We start from the raw sequence: 25,064 nt of genomic DNA, 5'->3' as shown, positions 1-25,064 counted from the left end.
CATCCATGGAAATTCATTTTTGTGTGACATAAATCCCTACCCTATTCTATTTCACAGTAATAAAACTTTATACTGAATTGCCAGAGAGATAGGTAACCAACCACGCAGTTTAAATTAAGTGCAAGATACACATGTTTGAATATTCTGCTTCCTGTCTAAGATGTGTAGAGACAGGTCCTGCTTGTATCTGAGCATTCTGTCATCTTTTTCAAACTGGGACTCTTGCTTAAACCGCAGAGCAGGTTGCTCACTTTGAGTCAAAAGTAAGGTCTGCTATACACAAAAGGCAGTTATGAAATACTCTGTGTGTTAAGCAAATCTCCTCTAAACAATCCCTGCAGTCCACACAGTCTTAAAGAGGCTGCCTCATGACTTGAGCACATGCCAGAGATGGAGTCTCATTCTGTGCTGATGTCCTCATGGACGGCTGTCCCTCTGTGCCTTTAACACTCTCTAGTCCTTGCCCAAGTTAACCTTTGCCAGTTGTCACAGCCATGGTAAATACTCTGTTTATTGGATTTTATTAGCATTTTAAATTTTGACATTTGAAAAGCACAATTCTCCTTTTTCATTCTGTCATTTCTTAATGTACGAGTATCCAGGCTCTTTCCAGTTTTAAGTTTCTCTCTCCTAGCTTCAGAAGACTGTAATTTTGGAAAGTTGCAATTTTCTGCTAGTCCATGGCCAGAATATATCAGTTCTTCTGACTAAATTTTGGTCAGAGGCATTATTCATACAATCTAAGCATCACCATTTTAGTTCCACAGTCTCTTGCATATGTTAGTGAAATGAAGTTTGGTTTGAATTACCCAGTTAATGAGGTGGAGTTTCCACCATTTCTGGTGATACAGAAGCAATAATGTTGAGTTTTATAGAGCACTGTGGAGTTTCCAAGTGCTCACCTGCACACAGTGTTTTTTTGACTTTCAGCATATGTTATGGTATAAGCAGCAACTTTTTTGTAGACATTGAAACTGGTACACAGGGCACTACTTTAATCACATGTCAGCTGCAAGGCCAGAACAAACTCCCCTTCTAAGGTTCTTCCTACCATGCTACATCCCTGCTGTTTACTTACGCTTACATAGTTATGCAGGATGCATTTCATCGTTGACTTTCAACCCACCTACTTACCCGTCATCACTTTCTGACTTATCTCTTTATTTGATTGCACCCACCCATCCAGTTCCTCACAGCCTTCCTGAGACTCGGAGCTATATCAGCACAATAAGCCACCCATCTTTGTTTACGTAGACCCTAATGAGACCCTATCATGTGTTTGCCATGTCTATTATGCTATGAATGTTCATCTTCTTTTGCTTGCAAACAAGCTTTTGAAGAATATATTATGAATACTCATAGTATTTAGGAGGAAGGCATTTCATTCATAAGCAGAGGTATGGGAAAATCAGGAGTGTAATTTGAGAGAAACTGAAACTAATGGTTAGCAACAGAGATATGAGACAGACCCAAGGCTCCTCATGGTCAGGCTGCATCTGTATCACAGCGATCACACATGTGAAGACCAAAGTGGCTCTTGCAGGGGGCCTAGTAAGCAACACGGCCAGTGTTTCCACATCCCTGTGCAGGCTGCAGGGGCTCAGAAGGCTGAATGTTGGACATTTTGTTCCATTCTAATAGATCTGTGTTCCTGGAGCCACATTTCCACTTCTACACACTAATCACTCCTCTAGGTGAGCTTAAGTACCTAATTATTAAGAGCCCTCCAAATTTCTAGTGTCATCTTCAAAATAGTTAGCGCCCTTTCTGTCCCATTTGCCCCCTGTGCTTGGTACTGAATCAGTATAGCAAATATCCCTAATGAAGAATCATGATACAGGGTTAAATTCACAAATTAAGCAATTCAGTTAGTTTTTATGTCAATTCCTTTTATCTTTGAATCTCTACCTTCATTTGCTTAAAATCCATCCCACTGTGAAACTAAAAACACGATGCTAACATGACAATTCAAAGAGGTCTATTGAACCCTAGGACATTTTCAAATTCGTGTTACCTGTAAGCTCTCTTTATAGCAGTGTATTACCTGGCTTCTAGGACTAGTAGGCAAATACATTATCAGATTTAATGCTAATCTTTAGAATCCCAGATTTAATTTCTGTCCAGGTTAAATGCCCTTTTCATTATTACAGTAAAAAAAATACAAAAAATTGATTATAACCATTAATGGAGGCTTAAAATATTAACTTCCATTGCTTTAACCCAATATCTATAATTAAATGCAAAAAAGCTAAGTTAATGTAATGTTAAGGTTGAGCTTCTAATTGTACAAGAGTCATGAAATTTAAAATCAAGGTTTCTGGTGCCACCCTCGCATTTTGACAACAGTCCTCAAATGCTTTTCTACAATGTATGTGCAATTTACATGTGTGACTTACAGTTCCTGGGGGAGAAATTTAAAGCACAGCAGATTAGGATTGAACCTGTGTATGTCTGCTTAGAACAGAATATAATTAACAATAATGGAGAGATACAATTTTTCTTCTAAATTATGTTCCAGTTGAGTGACTACCATATTCCTGATCAAGAAATTGCCATTTCCCCCACAAATTCTTTAACCTGCCCTGATTAAAACTAGCCATTCTCCAGAGTAGGAAAGGACATTTACGTAACAGACCAAACAATCTGTGCGATAGATTGGCTTGTTCCTGCAACACATCACAAGAGCATATCCATGTGAAAACAATACTTAAGAGATTAACTCAGACTATGTATTTATGTTTGTAGGTACATCCTATAGAAAACCAAAGGCTTTGTAGATGGGCAGATGGGGACACAACTCTTATTAAAGCCACTTACTTTAAGCCAAGGTGACTTCTAGCAAACTGCTTAACTAACCACTTTGCCTCTTTTTATTAAAGTAACAGTACTCTGTCCTAGATGCCAGCAGGAAAACAAAACAAGCACAAAACAGGAAAGCTACCAAACAACTCACTTTGTAGGGCTGCTACAAAGATTAAATGAAGTAATATATGTTACAAGGGTTCTACAAAGCTCTTCTGGGATTTATGATACTGTATCAACTATCAGAACTAGAAAAGGTACACCCATAATTTAACCATCATTTGATTGTCTCTGGAGGTTTCTGGGGGGAAAAAAACCAGACTATTTAATATTCATTTTATTGAAAGGTAAAAAGAGGATTTTTCTTTTATATGGCATACATTAGTCTATGGTTTATTACTGGGTGCCACATATGTTCAATACACGACACATCAAAGTACATCGGCTAACTCTGAAAACAGGTGAGTTAAATGAATGCTTGAATACTGGGTACCATGGCTAATACTTCCCTTAAGTCTTATGAAACATTTGTGTCTAAAGAGAAAATATGCTTGAGAAATTCTAGTCCAACATGCAATTTAGAGAGAAAGCTATAAATCATAAATTTAAGGGTGTAAAGCTAAAACGCCACCTCAACCATAGTTATAATAAAAACTCCTAAGTGTATTCTGGCAGGAATGAATAAAAATGGCAAAGTCTGCTATGGATGGATGGTGTAGAGCCCAGGAGTAACCAGCTGAGTAAGCAGCTGATGCAGGATTATCCTTACTTGGGAGGAATCCATTCCACAGAGGAATTAGTGTTGGGATGTCTGGAACGAGGATGCAGGTGGGGAAGAAGAAGAGTTTTTTCATATGAAAGCAACTAATTTAGCTTGTGGAATGAAAAGGAAGAAAGCTTGCCTGTAACAGTAATCTCATTTGTGGTCCAGCAGACTAGCACACAAAAGTTCCATGTCTTCTACCTACTGAGTTTTCTCCTCTGCTGTGAGGTGCACTGGTGTGGCTTGGCTGGATCAGATCCACTCAGAAAAATAGCCAAACTCCCTTGCAAAGATGCAAGTACTAATTCTGTGAGGATGCTGTCTAATAGGTCATTTAAAGCACATTCCTGGCAAGTTCATAGTCAGGAATTTTTCCTGGGAATCACACAATACTGCAAAGTGATAAAGGAATAGTATACAGAGTCATATAGAAAGTATGAATTACAGCTGACAAAATAACCAGAAACAAACAAACCTCACATATCTGACCTCTAGAAAAACACACACACCTGATTTTTTTTTTTTTTTTCTGAATCCCATTGGTTTCTTCTGTTAATTCAGGTTTATGTGGATGCGAATTCTCTGAAAATAGAGGGACAATTGGACCAATGCTCTGAACATCACCCAGGGAAGTCAGAACTATATCCACTGAGGCAAGTGTCAGCCCCCATTTCTGTGATGTGGAACAACAGGCCTACCTTTTTGACACTTCAGTTTCTGAATAATTCCTAAGTTGATTTATGCTGGTTAGTTTTTGTTAACATGGTACCTAGTAGAGTCAGCTGGGAAGAGGAAACCTCAATTGAGGAATTTCCTCCATCAGACAGATGAGTGTAGCCATTTCTTGACTGTTGGTTGATATGGGAGGGCTCTCTCCACTGTGAGTGGGGCCTCTCCTGGGTGGGCAAGTGGGCCTGGGCTACATAAGAAAGAGAGCTGAGCAAGCCAGGTTCCCTGGTCTCTGCTTCAGTTCCTGCCTGGCTTCTCCCAAGAATGAGCTGGAAGCTAAAATAAACCCTTCCCTCCCCAAGTTGCGATGGTCAGTGTTTTATTACAGCAACAGGGAATCAAAGTAAGACAGCGGTAAAACTTTTAGCTAGTCTGAGTTCTCTTAGGAAACAAGCAGCTTGAAACATGAATGAAAAACTACAGCTTTCTACAACCAAGGACTTCTATTCTCCAAACTTATCTCACTACGTATTAACCTAGGATATACTTTTGAGACCAAGTGAAAACTAAGGATCGTAACAGCTCTAAATCACAAGCAAGAGCAATGGCTATTTTCTGATGGGAAAAGTTTCCTTTCTATAATAATTTAACTCAAAGGCTTTTGAGTTCTTTAAAGATTTTATACAAAAATTGCCATTGAGAGTAAGCATGCACCATGTGTTGACGCATATATTTAGTCAGAGCACTCGAAAGGCAGAGGCAGGTGGATCTCTGAGTTTGAGGCCAGCCAGGGCTACACAGAAAAACATTGTCTCAAAAAACAGAGAGAGAGTGCACATGATAAAAATTTCCAGAAATAGGTAAATACTGTTCGTTTAACATTTCTTTCTTACTCTGGGGAACATCATAGAATCAAGTGATAGAGAAACTGCATGCAATAACTGTGCGGAGCAGCTGAGCACTGTCTATGTTTCTGCTACTGTGCTAGGTGGGCATGGAAAAAGGGGCCCCACTTCTGTTCTCACAGTATCAATATTACTTTTCCTCCTCTTATCCTTAGGAAAAGACCACCTGGAGTTGGGCTTAGTGAATCTGGTTACAGAGATTAATACAATTTAGAAGAGTTATATCATTTCATTTAAAACTTAGGAAACAGTGTTTTATTTAAATCATTTAGGTGTTTGTTGACAAACTATTACCTTCTCTCTGAAATGCTAAAATTTGTCAACTAGAGTCATTTTTTAAATTATTAAAACAAGCCAATAAAAATAGTGATTTTTTTTTTTTAAAAAAAGGCTCATCACCTAAGGCCAAAAACATTACCTGAAGTGCTGTTTACAACCGACTTTCTAATGTGAAGGGTGCCACCACTCAGCTATGTGATACATCTCAACATTGACTCCTTTATTCATTCTGTTACTACTTAATACCAAAATATGGAAGACAGTATATCTAGGAACTAATTTTACTTTACCAATAAATTAAGAAGAATGACTACTTATTTCATATGGTGGTCATGAAGAAACCCTGCCAGAAAACTAAAATGAAATGGCTCATGAATTTCATGCATATATTGAGATATACCAATTCTGCTCACATCTCTTCTTTTTCCTTGGTATGGCATTGCTGATATACATCCCTGGATATGAAGAAGGGGAAAACCTACTTTTGAGTATTTGTGCTTCTGGCTAGCCTAGGCAAATACGAATAAAACTCTCTGCTTCTGGATACCATAGAAGAATAATCCTCATATTTTGCATAGAATTAAAAGAGCTGTTACAGCTTTAGGGTGTGTGGGGTAAAAGCCATTATTTCTTCAAGGTGATTTGAAAATTGCCCTTCCCAAGAATAAAGTACCATTTGTATTCCATTTTATAGTTTGTAAAAGTGCTTTCACATGCATTACACATTGTTTAGGTGGAAGGCAGCAGTGTATGGAGACTAAGAAGATTGGCTTTGGTACTCAAGACCCAGAGTGTTTACTAAAGCAACTACTAGCTGTTCACTATGTAGGAGCCACTTGCCTCTTGAAGCATCAACTATTCTCATTTGTGACCAGGCACTGATACCTACCTTGCAATACGGTAGTGATTAGCAATGGTGCAGTTAGAGTGTTCATGCCATTAATAACCCATGGCAGGGATAATACAGACTTCTCAGTAGTCTGTTTCTACTCATCAGGCTGGAAGAAGAGGGTCTTCACAGTTACTTTAGAGTACATGGAACAAGCTTCTAGTTAAAATAATGGCCTCTTCAAATCTTAAATCCAAACCATCTTCCTAAAATGGTTTTTTACTTCATGGCAAAAAAAGAAAGCCTTTAATACACTTTCAAGGACAGAGTCCATGATTTGGAACAAGATGTAAAATTTAATTCTAGGTCTTCTTTAACCCTGAAACTAATTCCCCTGCAGCAATCTGTGTGTTTCCATCAGAGTTTATTTGGTGGGCTCAAAGAAGATTGGAAGGAGATTTTGCTACAGAATTGCTGTCTCTCTGGAACCTTGAGTTTCTACAGTCTAAAAACATAGGGAATATCTTTTGGGTCTCTTCCTCTCTTACAGATTTATTGATAATTCTCAAACACTAGCCTGTCACAGCTAGAGCACATTGGAGCATATCGCACCTATAAGTTGGGGGGCACATTGTGTTTGTTTCTCAGGCCAATCTCTGACAGCTAATTTGGTCACACTAGTTAGTGTTGTATACTTACATCTTCAGACTCTAGCCCATGTGAGGTGCACCTACTCATTTCAAGATAAACTCACTTGTATTTTATAACAATATTGGGCAACTGTCTTAGTTAGGGTTTCTATTGCTGTGATAAAACAGCATGACCAAAAGCAACTTAGGGAGGAAAGGGTTTATTTCAGCTTCCATTCAGGTCACATTCCATCACTGAGAGAAGTCAAGGCAGGAACCAAAGGCAACAACCTGAAGGCAGGAATTGAAGCAGAGGCCATGGTAGAATTGTGCTTACTAATTGATCCTCATGGCTGGTTTTCTTGGGTGTTCAGGTTCTTTTCTTAAACAACTTAAGACCACCTGTCCAAGGTGGCACCATCCACATCAATTAAGAAAAGGCTCCAATAGGCATGCCTACAGACCAATCTTATGGAGGTATTTTCTCAATTAAGGTTCCTCTTTCCAGTTAACTCTACTTTGTATTGGGTTGACAAAACAAAACAACCAAAAAAGCCACTTTCCTCCATTGAATGGTGAACAAGCTTCATTGTTTGAAATTTCTTGCTTGTTCAGGCAATGTATGTTACTTTCTTTACATGTTTAAGACCTCCTAGTCAAAAATCAAATATGAGTCCTGAGTGCTTCACCTGTTCCTCCCAACATTCTAATATCCTGCTCTGTGTTCATAGACTACAGACACAATGAGTCTCTTTATAACATTCAACTATCATTCTAAAAATGAAGAGCAAAGAATGCAGTGGCCATTGAATCCCAGCAAGTAAGCGAACATTTACTAAAGAAACACTGGAGAATTCATCAACATACTTATGAGGTAACTTCTGATCTCTGAAGATGTTTACAATTCTTGCTTTGAGTGAAGGAAACAGGACACCTACACTGGCTAAGCTGCTTAACGAAGATCAAAATACAAAGGGATATAAAGAGTATGCAATAAGTCAGCTTAGGGAATAGGATAAGAAAAATATCTTTAATGGAGTAATTATAGCAGTGAAGAGTTTACAGAGTGCAACAATAACCTCACAAGCATGGAAAAGGGCAAGCCAATTGACTTGGCTAATGCTTCCAAAGTGTGGCCGTCAAGAACAGTGGACAACTACAGGTAGACAGAGCTGTTCGAGGAACCAACTCAATTGATTCCCAGAGGTCACCAAGATTTATTCACTAAACCCCATTCATTCCTTTGTAGAAAAACAATAGAGACTTTGAAATGGAGTAAGAGAAACCCAGGGTTGTTGAGAAGTAATCAGACAGATGAGGAACTTGAATTGAAAACAAGAGAAAAGATCCAACAACAACCAAGACCAAGAAAAGAGCAGTGGGAGTGGGAATGATGGGCAGGAACAATTATACCAAATCCTTGAAAACAGAGGTCTGTGAGAACAGCCTAAGGGAAGAGTAGCCTATTTCTACTGGTCTGGAAAGCCAATAAGGGCTACTCTTTTCAAGGCCCACTTTGAAAGAAAGAGAAAAGACCAACCAAAGAGATACTGTTGGAGAGAACTGGTCAGAACTTAGTAGTTGGCTGAAAGGAAATGAGAGACAAATGGAAGAAAGAATTCTAAAATAGTCATAGTGCTGCAACCAGAGGAAGAGTACCATAGACAAGAATTAGAAAAGGGAATGGATATCCAGAGTAGAAGATGCTTTAAACAGTGTGTGTGTGTGTGTGTGTGTGTGTGTGTGTGTGTGTGTGTGTGTGTCTGTGTGTGTGCCTGTGTGTATGATGTAGGAATGAGCTTTTGCTATGTTATATAAAGCCTGCATTTTATTCACTTAATCAATTCTTTATTAGATATGTATTCTTGTCTTTTCTGTCTATGGTGTACAATAAGACCATGTATAAGGTTTACAATAAGGAAACATTAAAAAAGTTCTATTACTGAATGGAAAATAGTTTAAAACTTTACTACATTTTTTCATTTTCTTTTTTCATGTTGGTTTTGTTGTCTGTAATTCGTAGGCCACTGACACAGTAGTGCTTTCATTAGTGACAGATGTGCCTTCTCAATATGACTGAAAATCAAGTAATTTCTCTTAGTGTACTTGCATATTTTTTTCTTAAATAGCATCTCTGCATTTGGATGAAGCCGATGACAAGGATGCCTTTGAGTTACAGTGTGTTAGTTTCTGTACAGTTACACCTTAATTGGAGACCTCAGTGTTCCCTAGAAGAGGCGCATGTGCACATGCATATTCTATGCTTCACTCAGATTTTGGCCTTAGGGATGTGGTATTAGAACCACAGTTATATTTTGGATTCCTTCATGTTTAAGAGTGAGAGAAGGAAGGAAAACATACTTATTTTGCACCAGTACCATGAAGGAACCCAATGGCATGGTCCCTGTTGGTCCTTATTTGAGGTAAAATGAAAATTGGTGGAAACTGACTCAAAACAGATCTGTCGCACCATCTCACTGTCCAGCTGTATCACTCACATCTAAGGAAGAAAGAGTCCAGAGATCACTTAGTCTTAGAAGTAAGTTCATCTTCAAAGACATTAAAATATATCAAGTTTAAAAATATGACTGGGCTGTTTTGCATATATTAATAAAAAGCAAAGTCAAGGGATAAAAACTGATACAGCAGTCTATTTGATGTACAAGGCCTAAAACCTTCTGTGAAGTGAAGTAACAATGGATAAAAAATAATTTTCTCACAGAGGTTATTAAAAAAATAAACAAAACACTTTATATACCAAGGTATTACTATATTTATTTCTGACCTTTGGCTACTGAGAAAATATGAAATATGACAATTCTATAGCTATTTTATTAATGGCAGATGCTCCTCTTAGCTCAAGGAAATGAAATCCTTTATGACATTTCACTAGATATGACATCTATGCTGCTAAGTAGTATTTTTGTTTTTATTTTTACATAGTCCCATTCAGTAGTTCTTATCACTGTAAATGAGACCTTTTCTTAAGCAATCCATCTTATGTATTAATTATGATTAAATTCTTTCTTTGCAATAGGTTTAGTGCTATTTTTTTAGTGCATGACATAGTAGAATGAGGTAATTGCATGGGAAGATACTACCAGTCCTATATTTCCATGTCTACTTCTTAGATAGCAAATTAATGGCAAAATGTTTTTTAGTGTTCAATCTATAACTCTGCTGTTAAATGTTTTCAGCATGATGCTAGCAGTCTCACAATGGCTCCTCCTGTCTCCAATCTAAACAGTATAGTTCATTCTCCATTACTGAATGATTTGCTTTTGTAAAGAAAACTTCGACTTTCACACAGAATGTTGTCCAGGTTAGGACACAGACAATTTACGAATGGCCTTTGAGACTTTTCTCTCCCCATGTCAAATTAGTACTGTAAGGAATACTCTTTCCCAGAAAGTTGTAGGCAGGATTTATTTCACAATGAGTTACAAGCTGACCTCTCAAAACAATTTTATTTTTGTTTGTAGTGATTTTATATTTTTGGCAACCCTGTCCAAACTCACTTCATACCAAATTCTACCCTCGCTTGAGGAGTTGCCCCCAACCACTCTAGTTATAGTATGTTGCCTTTAGGCTGTACTTTATCAGTTTCCTTCTGATAACACTTTCTTCTGTTATTCTCCTTTTCCTTTCTTATCACTTATTTCTTATGTGATCACAGTATTTCCTCAGTATATTCTGGTTCAGTGTTAAATTGTCATAATTTTTCATAGTTTCCATGATGACTTGAATATAATATATACATTAACCAAATTGACCCAAATTTACTAGAGATAAAGGCAAGTCCAAAATGCAAGCTGATTTGTATAGAGCTTTGAGTAACCATGAGGCTAGACAAGAGTGCCATTCTTCAGTGATATTTCCTCTTCATTTCTAGAGGAAGTCTTGAGGACAATAGGTCAATAAATAAACACATTCTAGCTCTGTGGATGATACTTTGTGTTGATATGCCTTTAGATGCTTCATTCACTACACAGGAAAAAGTTCGGATTTCTTCTTTTCTGGTCTCATCCGAACTTCTTGGGTTTGTTTGTTTGTTTGTTTTTCTGTGTAGCATTGCATCTTTCCTGGATCTCGCTTTGTAGACCAGGCTGGCCTCGAACTCACAAAGATCCTCTCCTGCCTCTGCCTCCTGAGTGCTGGGATTAAAGGCGTGTGCCACCACCGCCCTGCTCATCCCAACTTCTTTATTTTAAGTTTCTGAATTTATTCTTCCTTTTAATGGTAATAATTTATGAGCTGTCCTTTGAAAACAAAAAGCCTCAAATAATTCTTAAAGAGAAAGAGAATTTGCAGTGGAAGATACTTCAGTATCTGAAACAAACAGGTTTATAGAGTCACAAGATTTAAAAATTACACTGATTGTCTTTCTAACTTTGAATAGAGCAGTGTCTTTTTATTTACCAGTCTATCATTTTTTGTAAGTAATACAGGAAAGTCAGAAGCAGCATTCCTGATCATAACAAAAGAGCATCAGGTTTGGTCCCTGTGCCTATTGAGTACCTACTGGATTCTAAGAAACATTATCAAAGTAGTTACTTTTTGAGAATTCATCCATATCACATATCAGAGGGATTAGACAAAGCTACAGTAATGTGAATTTAGCTACAAGTTAAAGGAAGTGCATGAAGGCACTTAGTGGTGAGGCCACTTAGAGGAAAAACTGATGTCTTTCCTTTCATGGGACAGGTGAAGAGCCAGGGCTTCATAAAGGAGATGCCTGTAAGGAAGACCTCATTTGACAGATGAAAATGAAGATATACATACAGATAAGAAAACTATCTCAAAAAAAACACTGTTGATCAAAACTGCAATGTTCAGGTGTGGTGAGTTTGCTCCATGGATAAAGGTACTTCCCACAAAGCCTGCAGACCTGAATTTGATCCCTGGGACATGGCATACACATACATGTGCAAACACACAGAATAAACAAATTAACTTAAAAATTTAAAGTGGCATATCCAGATAAACATGGCTTCATGAACAAGGATAACATTTCAGTTTTTTACAAGAGTTGTAGAAGTTGCCAATTATCATGTAGTAGACAATAAAATTATGTGCCTCACTTTTAAGACACAGCTTCTTAAGTCAGAAAGCATGTGAGGAGATGTGCAGCTATGAACAGATGTACCCTGACCGTGACCCAGACATTTCTTTAAACTTGTGCATATGCTCTTCAAGGAAATAAAACTCCCAAACATTTTATTGTTTAGGAACACCTTTAAATCTAAAAAAACCTCATTTTCAGCTAAAAACAGAGTTTCTAGATATCCAAGCATTGTGACTTCACAGCTTTACTGTATTCCTTATTATTTGTCTCTGTTCAAAGTTCTCTGGGAATTCTTATCAAGAGAAATAACACTAAGGACTTAGAAACAGTGTAAAAAGAACTAGACAACAGTACCTTTTGAAAACTTTTTGTATGACTTTTCCTATTTTTTCTTCCTTCAGTCATCAATTGGATTCATCAACCAATCCTACTAAATAACCATTATAATAGGCAAATTACAAAGACTCACTAAATCTTCCTAGATTTGTTTTTTAATAGCCTCAAATTAATAAGGAATTATAACATTGAGTTTTACTCTGAAACACACATATCTAAATGAGATATTTATGGTTTACTCCTGTTACGAATTTTGTGACTCCCCCAAATATGTTCCTTTATGGCCATTGGTATCTACACTAAGCAATTTGATTTACACTTGTCATAAAAGCAAAAACCAAAGCAAACAGTGTAACTTCTGGAGGTTGGTAGAGTAAGAAATAGCTTGGCAAGATGGTCAAGGACTCCTCCATGGTCCTCACTGTTTCTCTACTCAGACCAAGGTTTGATCTGACTTATGGTTTGTAAACCAGAAAGTTGTGACTAGGACTTTTGTGGGCTTTTTTTTTTTTTTTTTGTGGGTGGGTGGGGGGCTTAGAAATAAAACGTGATTACATTTGAAAGAAGGAAGATCTATACTTCTTAGGTGCCATAATGCCGTCAGCAATACATTTGTCCTGCTAAAATTAATACAATGTGCAAGTTAGGGATTGGATAGATGAGAAGAGGAAGGAGAATGTAGTTCATTCACTCCTTTGGGAAGTTCTGCAAAATAGCTTCCCTGTTCACACAGTGTGATGATTCATCTTCCTTATTTCCACATAGAGCATGTCCTCCAAAACACCTCCCAAAAGGGTTATGTCTTTCCCATTAGAAACGCAGAGATGAGCTTATGACACAGGCACTGGTATCTCCTGGCAAACTACAGCACTGTCTAGATCAGTTCCCAAGGAAACACTGAGGCAGTGACAGCTTCACTAGTATTTGAGGATGAGGGTCACAGTTAGTCTCTCCTGTTTGGTTAGAAAGCCTTTACAGACGAAGCCATCATTTTCATTATTCTATTTCTTCCTCTCTCACTAGAGTGTCTTTCTAAAGCCAGCCAAGGACCACTTTAGTGAAATATTAAAGACAAGGGATGCCTGGAATCATTAAAAGAAGCCAAGCTTTCCCTCAGCACATGTCCTTTCTCTGTAAGGAGATGAAGTAATATATAATCTCCTTCCTCTGCTGCTACCCACAAGGGCAATTCGGGTGGAGGACGAGCTGCATTTCTGAGAGTGAAATCCCACTGCATACACAAGGATCAATTTAGAAGGGCATACCTTCAATATTCTCATTTCACAATTGGTCTCTTTGCTCAGAGCAGCACTATGGGCACACCGAGACCCTCTATCTTCAAAGGAAGACTGAGTTCTTCCCACATTGATGGAATGTCTGCTGAAGGAAAAGGAAGATGAAAGAAGGAGGTTCTGCTGGGAAGAGGTGATGCATACGAAGGAAAGGCAAACCTTTCTGCTCCTTCTCATGTGATTTGTACACACATCTCTATTTGATCATTTCCCTGGAGTATCTACAATAGCATGTGTGATCTGGACAGACAGCCAATTGGCTTCTATAAATTAAATAGTACCAATAGACCTCTGTAACTTTGTATGACTCCAATAACCATTTCATGTCGAAGCAGTTATAAAGAGCCCCCATGAAGGACGAGAAGTCTGTACATGCTAAAACAATCAGTACACAAGTAAACCAGAAACTAGTCACCAGACCTCCTCTCAGGAGCTAGTGGCAGCTCTGCCTCAGAGTTTATGTTGAAACATACATTCTTAGAAAATGTTTCTCACTGTTGTCAGCATCAATTTAAAAGAAACAAATACTAGTTTCTAGTTCCAGCTTAAAAAAAAAAAAACCTAGAGAAGGAAGAACAGAAAAAGCAGAATTGATAAAGGTCTATATTTTCTCCTATTATTTAAGAAGGTAGTTGTGGACCAGCAAGATGGTGCAGTGGCTAATGATGATTGTTGTCAAGCCTGGTGACCTGAGCTGGATCCTTGGGACCCAAATGATGAAAGGAAAGAAAAGACTCCCATCTATCCTTGTCAACACACACACACACACACACACACACACACACACACACACACACACACACACACATACACACACACACGCACACACACTCACACACACACATACACACACATACACACACACACACATACACACACAATGGAAATAAGTAAATAAAAATGAAAAAATATTTTTAAATTAAATTATATTTGTAATTTCCTAGACAAAAACCTAGTAATTATCAGATATGCCACTGAAAGCTATTCCTGTACAATGTATCACTGCACATTTCTCCTAAAATCTCTCACATAACTAAAGGACCTCGAGAGAAGAAAATGAACTTGACAATAACAGTGCAACCCAAACTGATCCTGATTCTTCTCGTCACTTTTTAATTCATTGCAGATGGTATGAACAGGGTGTTTACTGCCTGGCAGGTAATAAGTCCCATTGTAGATAATGGTGATGGACAGAATCTCATGCTTGTTGACATCCTCACATCTCAGCATTTATGCATGGCTATCACCAATTGCTTTCAGCACACACAATACCATGACAAGGAACAAAATCCAGTCTGTTTTCCCCACAGGATTTATGCCTGCGACATCTGGATCTTGCAAGCTCACATGTGAATTGCCCTGACTGCAATCCTCACTGTCCATATACATAGACAGTTGAAAATGTGATCTAATGTGTCTTGCTCTAAAAGAAAAGTGTAATCTGTTTAAATATCCAAACACTTCTCTTCCCAGGTACCACCATTCATCACAACTGTCAGTGCTTCTGTGGAAGAGTAATGACCCTCAGGCATGGGATAATGCTCTGTAGGAGACTTGTGAATGCCACTGCCAAGCATGGAAACAGATCGGTTTTCAGTGGGGTGGGTATGCCCATCATGAAAGACCTGCACTTACGGACTAAATTACAAGTGGCTGTTTATCCAGCTCATAATAAAGCCTAGGTTAGGCAGCCACAGACCCTGCTGACTTTAATTGTCCCAAACATGTTAGCAATATATTTGGATCTGTTGGTGAGAAGGATTCAAGCAGCTTGAAACTGGAAGCTGGACCACAGTTGTTCAAAGTTAGACTGAAGATAGTATAGGTATTGCTGCCTCTCATTCCCTAGTCTTTTTAAAATCCTATCAATGGAAGACAACAATATCCCACATCCAATATAAGCACATATAAAGAGATGAAAACAACACGCAGTGGAATGGTAACTACTTATTTCTCTCCTGGGGCCTCTCTTCATCATCAGTTTTGTTCACATTTACTTTCTACAAAATAAGATAGAGTGTGGCATAGACTAACAATTTTCAAGCATTTATTTAATTAGTTTTAATCTTTGCTTTTAAATCTTCCCCAATCTCATTTATTGTCAAATATCCTCAACGTAGGATACCTTGCACTTTGTAGATTATTCAAATTTTGCCCAAACACTACCAAGTCTCTCTCAGAACTTCTAGTAATGGTGTCAACTTCCTAGATTTCATATTTTTAGTTATTTTCTAATGATTTTTAATTTGTTTTTGTAAATAACTGGATAATATTAAACATGCAATGATTAAGCCCATTTTTTTTTGCAAATTCTGTTACTCCATTAATTACCCCCCCCCCCTTTTTTTTTTCAAGACAGGGTTTCTCTGTGTAGCTTTGTGCCTTTTCTGGATCTCACTCGGTAGACGAGGCTGGCCTCAAACTCACAAAGATCCACCTGCCTCTGCCTCCCGAGTGCTGGGATTACAGGCGTGCACCACCACCGCCCGGCTAATTACACTTTTTAATGCTTCTCTTTTTTAAGGCTGTAGTGATAATACAAACCATAGTGAAACTAAAAAATACTCTAGGACATGGTATCTAAACAGATGTTCTGTTGTGGAAATTGTCTTTCAACATGATATACAATGAAGGTAATAAGGTTGGGGATTTAGCTCAGTGATAGAGCGCTTGCCTAGCAAGCACAAGGCCCTGGGTTTGATCCCCAGTTTTAAAAAAAAAAAAAAAGTAGAGTGATTCATTTCATTACAACTAAATTTACTATTGAATGACCCTTATAAAATCATTATGGTTAGGAAAGCCTTTTCCATTTAGAAATGGTCTATGCCTTTGTCAGTTCATGGCTGTGCTCAACTTAGCTTTAGTTTATTGTTCATAATATTCTGATTATTTATATCTTTAATGATGAGACTAGACACTTTCCTGGGAATAAAAACCTCATAATTGGATAGATCCTAATAATTAATGAAATACACCAATGAGATAATGAAATTGGAAGCTCCCGGTACACTGGTGAGGAGGAAGAAATCTTTCTGAGCATTAGGAATGTTCTAGAAGACAGTATGAAATATCAGATAGTGAAACTGAACAAAATGCCCTTTGATGCAAAGTATCAGCTAGAAATGTCATTCCAATTCAGGACTGGATACAATGAGACATTGTGTTTTTGAGCAGAGAGATAATAACTCACTTGATAATACTCTCTGAAAAAATGCATTATGATTTAGACACTTTTATTACCTAAACATACAGACAAATTAGGGGATATTAACCAACAGTTTTATTAGGAATTTTCAGATGAACTAGTTTGAAGTATACTGCTTTTAAAGAGTTCTTGTATTCTCTTCTCAGTTTTGATATGATATATGTGGGAATAGTCACTCTTGAACTTTAGGTAGGATAATTTATACTCTGCCCTCCAGAGGAAGGATGGTTTGGGAACTGAAGGAAGGATGAGTGTTTTAAACAGCAGAAGATCCTAGTGAAGCTGGAGGGTAGGGAATTCTATTAGAAGGTTTTCCAACTTTAATATCCACCTAACAACCAGTTGTTAAACTTTTATTTAAATTAAGCCAACTGTATTAGGTACTTGCAGAGTACTTTTTATACACAGAAGCTAATGGTTTTGATCTGTAGAAAGGCTAATCTATGACAGTATACTGCTTTGCTCATGTTTCCCTGGAAGTAGAGTTTACAAGGTAATTCTAGGCACTCTGACAATGAACTCCAGTGTCACTTTAGGTCATTTACTCTTAGCTCTAATGAAGCTTCTCGTCTCTTCATATCAACCCTGCCATGGTAACATGCAATCTCAGGAATGCCCTTTGGAAAAGGCTCCAAGTCGTTTTCTCTTGAATGATCATCTACCTATACTGTCATATAGAATTGCATACTTTGAAAACATGTATTGTTTATGAATTATCACTGAGAAATTTTAATGTGATTTTTTTAGTTTATTAGTAAAATAAGTTGTTTATTAATTAGTAATAAATCACCAGTTACACACAAGTCATTATGCCTAGATGCATTTATTATGATTTTCCTCTTATTAAAGTATTTTGGTGAGCTGACAAAGACAAATTGAACTAGACTTTTTGCAAGGAATATTGGTAGCTCATAAAGGACCCAAAATATTGATGTAATACCTAACCCTAGACTTAAACATCTTTTAATTCTACTGGGAAACAACTGTGAACACAACAGAATTCCTTCCGTTCCTGATGGTCATTCAAATTACATTGTACATTCCCACCATTCATTGAAGTGATCTTTCTGTATACTACTTTGAGGGTTGGTGAAGGAAGGGGGCATTGAAATCTGTGTCTTGAAATGAAAGAAAAATAGTCTAAATGACTTGTTACTTTGGTCAGTTTTCAAGAAACAGAGGTAGTCTTGTCGTGAACCTTTGCAAAATGGGCCCATAGGCTCAGTAATTCCCTCACCTATTGAGGTTTTGGATTCCCAAAGGCTTTCTCAGTTATTTCAACAACCCACCCATCTACCTCCCTAAAATAGCACAGCTTCATTGGAAATATCATTGGACCATGCACACACTTCCTTTTTCTTTCAGGAAGAACATTTAAAGGCCCAAACACAAACCTTCACATGACCAAACTACCTCTCATAAACCAGTTTTGTTTTTTTGCTTAAACTTTTGCTTAAGAACAAGAACAGAGAGGGAGAACAAGGAATAACAGACCATGATAAATGAAGACCACATGAGAATAGGAAGAAGCAAAGTGCTAGAGAGGTCCCCAGAAACCCACAAATATACCTCCACTGTAGACTACTGGCAATGGTCGAGAGAAAGCCCAAACTGACCTAGTCTGGTGATTGGATGGCCAAACACCCTAACTGTCATGCTAGAACTCTCATCCAATAACTGATGGAAGTGGATGCAGAGATCCTCGGCCAGGCCCCAGGTGGAGCTCCAGGAGTCCAATTGGCCAGAAAAAGGAGGGATTGTATGAGCGAGAATTGTTGAGACCAAGATTGGAAAAAGCACAGGGACAAATAGCCAAATGAATGGAAGCACATGAACTATGAACCAAAAGCTGAGGAGCCCCCAACTGGATCAGGCCCTCTGGATCAGTGAGACAGATGAATAGCTTGAGCTGTTTGGGAGGCACCCAGGCAGTGGGACCAGGACCTGTCCTTAGTGCATGAGCTGGCTGTTTGGAACCTGGGGCTTAAGCAGGGAAACTTTGCTCCGCCTGGGAGAAGGGGACTGGACCTGCCTGGACTGAATCTACCAGGTTGAGCTGAATCCCCAGGGGAGTCTTTGCCCTGGAGGAGATGAGAATGGGAGGTGGGCTCGGGGGAAGGCGGGGGTGGGAAGAGGGATGACAGGGGAACCCATGGCTGATATGTAAAATTAAATTAAATTATAAAAAAAAGAACCCCCAATTTTCTACAATGCAACATACTACACTTCCATGAGATGGCTTGGTATCTTTGGCTTTAACTTAAAAAAAAAAAAAAATGAGGCGTAACAAACAGTGAACAGAAACAACAATCCTATTAGTTAGGATTGGTTCTCTACTCCTTGATTTCTACATAACAACTACAATGTTTTCTTTAAGTATGAAAACCTGATTCTCCTACATAAATCAATGGCTGCCCATTACAACTAGAATAGAATTCAAAATTCATCCCAAGACACCTGCATACTCTGCTGGCTGACTCTTCTCTGACCACATCGCTAACTTACTTCTCACTCAGTGACCTTTCATAGCTCACATGCCTGGCTTATTTGAATCTGTATTTTCTACTTTCAGTTTTTTCTGAAATAGTTCCCCTTCATATAGCTATTTCTGGCATGATTCAACCATCACCTGAGTGATATCTCTTTATGTGCCATCTCTGTTAGTCTACACTTTTATTTTCTTCATTTCACTCTTGAGGCTGTACATATTACCTACTTTCTATAAGCAGAATGTTCCAGAAGGAAAGAAAACCTGAGAGTCATAGTCACTAACACATTCCCATCGTCTATAATAGAACAGTCAGGGCTCAAGAAACATTTGATGAGTGAATGAATGACTAAATGATGTGAGCCAAGGACAGCAGTAGTACCTTTGCCCTCATGGGTCTTCAAACACACCTTTAAAAACTTTAAAGGAAAAGGGTGCTTTCTGATACATTAGCATCAAAAGTGCTTATTTTAGTAATTAAAAGCTAGGACCTCAGTGCACATTAATAGCTGATCAAGTTCTCATTTTAAATAAATCTTACATAATTTTGGTCTCAAATCCTACAAGTCTAGTCATTCTTCTAGTGTTTCTGTGGCTCACAATTGTAAGCCATTGATAATTAATTGAAACCCAAGGGTATGTGGGTTTGAGGATGTGACTCACTCTTTTAGGAGAGGGTCAACTGTTTTCATCAGATGATCAACAGAAATCATTAATTAGAAGAGGGTAGGAATCTCTATAAACAACGCCATTGAAAATTATTCTTAGTTCTTCTTGAGAGGACAGTACATCTGCTACATTGTGGTAGATGGATGGGGCCAAACTTGCCCTTGACTTTACTGTATAGGTTTTCTCAATTATTATCATAGGCACTATCTCCAAATGATGCCACAAAGAAAGCCTGGAAATGGTCTCTAGCAGGGTAAATTCAGAGGTTTGTTGTTTTTCTCATAACAAATTATACTTTTAACCAGACAATTTTAAAAGGTATTTCAAGTATATAAAGCAGATTCATGAGACTGTATTAGTTTCTTCTTGCCACTACAACAAAATACCACAAACTTAATGTCTTAAAAATATAGATTTGTTGGGTTGTATATGCAGCTCATTGATAAAGCACTTACCTAGCCTGCACAGGGCATTGTGTTCCATCCTCAGCATCACAAATAAAATAAATAAATAAATAAATACAACCAATAACACTCCCAAATCCCCAAAACAAACTTGTCACTACATAGGAGGTCAGAAGTCTTGAAGTCATGATCATGTCAGCAAGCCCTTATTCTTGCTGGAAGACCTTGGGGAGAGTTGCTTCCTTTGACTTTCCACATTCCAAAGGTTGTCTATATTCTTTGACTTTTCAGGTTCGAAAGACTGCCTATATTCTTTGGCTCGAGGCTCTTTTCTGTATTTTCAAAACTGGCAGTACATCCTTCTTGACCCTGCCTCTCTTGGATGTGACCCTTGTGCCTCACTCTTTTTATTTTAAAACCTCAGTGACTATGTTAGGCTTACCCAGATAATCTGGGGTAATTTTCAAACCTTTAAGCATATCTGTGCAATGTCCCTTAGTCATGTCAGATAACATATTCATAGGTTCTTAAGAATAAGGTATACATCTCTCTGGAGGGCATTAATCTGCAACAGAAATGAAAATATTCTAGGTACCCAAATCTAAAATACAAAGTGGATAATATCATTTCTTTAAGTTCATACCATGGAAAGCTACACAGATACTTTAATGTGTCCTCAAAGTATTTAAAGAGATAGTAACTCACTGGCCTGTCTACTGGCACAAGAACATGGGACTCTTACTTTTACTTTGGTTTGTATAGCCCTCTTTTACTTAGTTTTAGCTAATCTTATTTATATTTCAAAGTGGTCTTCTTGCAGAATTCACAGTTTTCCTCACAAAGAATTACTAACAGGGTAAGTGCTTTCTGAACCTTCCTCTACCAACCCTAGAAGCTAGACTCACATCTCTAGCCAAGGGCAGGAGAGAGTCCCAGTATTTATCCAACATACCTTTCTTGAGTCTTTCTTTCCTTCAGCCACAATATACAGCTACCTTAACAAGCCACCTAGACTGCAGCTGCTGATGCAAACGACTTCACCAGGACAAGTTCCCCTGCATGGTGCTTTACTTGCCTCCTCTGTCCTCTTACCTGACCCCTTCTCTGGCTTTCTTCTCTCCTGCATTGTTTGTAGAGAACACAAGCCCTAAAACAGGCATGCTTCATCAGCACAGGCCCATCATAACTGCACACCATCCTTGTCCTGCTGGAAACCGTTCAGCATCCAGAGGGCCATCTTTATGCTGATAACACTAAAATATAAAATAATGCCAACAGCTGGTGCTACAAATGGCTTTTAAAAACGATGTTCATTCACTAAAATTCCTCTTGCTACTTTTGACATGAAACACGCAGTCTCTAATTATTCTGATCAAGACGGTGAAATACAAAAACAAACTTTAATTGTGTTTAACAGATATTTAATCAGGACTCACTGAACTACAGATTAAAGCTGAGATTCATAAACCATAATTACCCGATTGTCGCAATCTTTTGGTCCACATTCTCCTTCCGTCTGGGCGTCTGGCACCTTGCCCCGAATTTCTTTTACTGTCTTCTCAGCTTCGTTACTGTTCATGTTTTCCAGCAGAGATTTAGCACAGATTACAAAATATCTGTTCTTGGCAACTTTCTTCATTAGCTTTTTTTCCCTTTGCAAAAAAGTTTATTTTTTTTTTCTACCAGAGTAGCTGGAACAGGCATACGTTTAGGGTGCTTTGATGACACACACTAATTACATAGTTCTCAGGAGATAATGCAGTACTGGTAACTAGTGTTACCATAGGCATCACGTAGGTATCATGCAATTTCACCAGTAAACCATGCGGTGTGTCCCAGTCACCATGTAATTACCTCATGTCACTGGGGCATTGTTTTATGGAAAATGCTTATCTCTCACCCTAACAAAACCCTTTCTGCCACATTAGGAAAAAAAATAAAAGTAGAATTCTTAGTTCTCATTTTCAGTTCTGTTCATTCTCATTAAGATGTTGTCATGTGAATTTAGGGAAACACCTGTCTTTCCTGGAAATCTGCTCTTGCATGGAGCCAATGAAGCAATTGCCATCCTTTGCTTGATTCTCAACAGGTAAGAGATATGATTATGAAGAATCCATTTTTATTTTTGTTTTTCAAAGCAAGGAAACAAGCAAAACTCCCATTGCCACCCCTGCAAAGCCACCCTATTTACTTAGGATTTGTTTGGTCTGGCACTTCCCCCTACTCTTTCCTTTCAAATCTCAGTCACTCACATTTGTTTTTCCTAGAATTATGGTGTAAATCATTCTTAACAAGCTAGTTTGAAACTTCTCAGTAGAAACTTACTCCGTAGAAACATGAAACGCTACCATGATTGAAATACACAACTGCAAACTTGAAACCCTTCCTCCCCAGTTCTTTTGGGCTAGTCTTCAGGACATGCAGTGTTTCCCTTGCTGTGTGGTGACCCTTGTGTCACATGGCTTGGATAACATCACAGACCAAGGCAAGAGGATAAAGAGAAGGCACTGGCAAAAGAAGAAGTAGGTGGTTCCTTTATTCCCCCTGAGGGGCATGCAGTCCTGTGAAGCAAGGACAGCAGTTACTACTTATTTAGCTCTGGTTGATGGATTGAAGTCTGACCTTATGAAGACCTTTCATAGGACATTCCACCTGAGAGTTCCAGCTTAAAACAGGATGCAGTGGCTTCCTTTACAGCACAACTTGAAAGCTAGTTTCAATTCTGCTTTTATTAGCCACCTCCCAGTTTGAGAGCTACCCAATTCAATGCACACTTAGCTCAACTTGGGGTAAAAAAAAAAAATCACCTTCAGATTTAGAAGGGCCAGAGAAATTGCTATCCTGTCCTAGAGTATCGTTCTTCAATCACACAATCCCTCTAAATACAGTTGACAGCCTTTGAGATGCAAAATGCATCACTTTAATGTAGTAGAGGTCCCCTTCACTGCATTGCCAAATCTATTTAGCAGAATCTTCTTGGAATAATCTGTCCCTAGACCTGAGGATGCGCAGTGATTTTAAGCATTTTAAGCTAACGATAATGGTTAGTGCTGAGAACAGATGTACCTGGCTGTGATGTGATCTATTCCAGTAGGCTTTTATGAGCTGTTCATTCCTATTGACTTAGCATTTTATGTCTCTGCTTTTGCCTGGTGTGATGGTTGCAGAGGGGTGTCGTGTGTGTGTTTTCCTGATGTGTGATGGCTGCACAGGGGGCTGTGTGTATTTTCTCAGTGCAATGGCTACACAGGGTGTTGAGTGTGTGTGTCTGCCTGGAGTTATAGCTGCACATGTTATTGTGTGACTCTCCTCCTTGCCACTGGATGCTTGCTCGAAGGGACCTATGTGCATCTTTCTTAGTGCAATGGTTACATTTGTTGTTGTGATAATGATGGACATTTCCAGCAATTATCTATCTACAGGTTCCTGGGGAAAAACTGCAATAAAATCAATAAACAGTGCTAGAGAGGCCCTTGTAAACATGGAATGACACCCATGTATAGATGCCTTTTCTGACTATTGCATGTTAAAATCCAAGTGCTGTTACCTTATTGGCATTAGAATAAAATTTCTATGGTTTCTCCATCTCTTTCCTGTTTTGCAATCATTTCAGAAAGACTGAGATTACTGCTGGTTAGAGGGATTTTCCATCAATCTGTCAAACTGCATTTTCACTACACTGTTCTGTAGGACATCACCTCTTAAACCCCACCCTGACTTGCTCTGGTATAATAGCTGATATGCTGAAAGTGAATATGCCTTTCATTTATTCCTGCAGCCTCACCAAGCCTTCCTCCACATGCCTTACAACACACACACACACACACACACACACACACACACACACACACACACACGGCCCTCCCTTGCCCTCTCTAATCTCTATATCCCTCCCGTGTTCACCAAATAGAACTGACAAAGTAAAGAACCAATGGGGGTAAAGTCTTTTGAAACCCCTGGCATACAGATGAGCTGGGAGGCATCTGGAAACAAAACCAGACACTTAAAATCAAAGAGACAAGTAAATTACTATCCTAATCTAGGAAGAATAACTAAAGGTGTCAGTGGGGTTCCATTGATAGGACTTGGCCCTGGGCCAGAATGCCAAGGGTTCAAACTCCATCCCAGCTTTGGGCTCAGGCCCAACACTTGCCACTGCAGGGCTCAGCAGCATGCTCAGCAGTGTTAAAGGGCTCAGCCTTTTGCAGCGAGGTTGAGCCCAAGCCCTCCCTGTCTGTTTGCCACTGCATCCTGGAAGGATGCAGAGATCATTCTAGCTTCCTCTCTGGTGCTTTTCTCCACAGACAGGGCAGGCTGTGGAACAGATAGCACCTCACAACAACACTGTAACACCAGCATTACATAATCAGTGAAATGCTTCTTTTCTGATGAGGCTGTTTGAAGGAAGAAAATATGTGCAAGACAATCCAACTGTCCCCCCACCCCCACCCCGCATCCCACTGCAGCCCCCCAGAAGAGACAAGAAAAAGAAAAAACCTGGTGTCTGTCTTAAAGATTCTTCCATCAATGCAAAAAGCTAAGTTTGGAAACCTAAAACCATGTGTCTAAAAGAAAGGAAATGTTTTCATTGGAACAGCTTACATGTCTGGTACACTTGCATAAAAACTATTGCATAGCATTTTAGAGCTAAAATTGCTATAAAATGCTTAATACAGTAAGAATAATTATGAGATTTTGCATGCACAGCTGGTATACAAGTAAAGTCTAA

This window comes from Onychomys torridus, chromosome 12 (assembly GCF_903995425.1).
Source record: "Onychomys torridus chromosome 12, mOncTor1.1, whole genome shotgun sequence".
NCBI classification, from domain to species: Eukaryota; Metazoa; Chordata; class Mammalia; order Rodentia; family Cricetidae; genus Onychomys; species Onychomys torridus.
The sequence above is the reverse complement of the archived record's forward strand: the minus strand, read 5'-3'. Positions refer to the sequence as shown.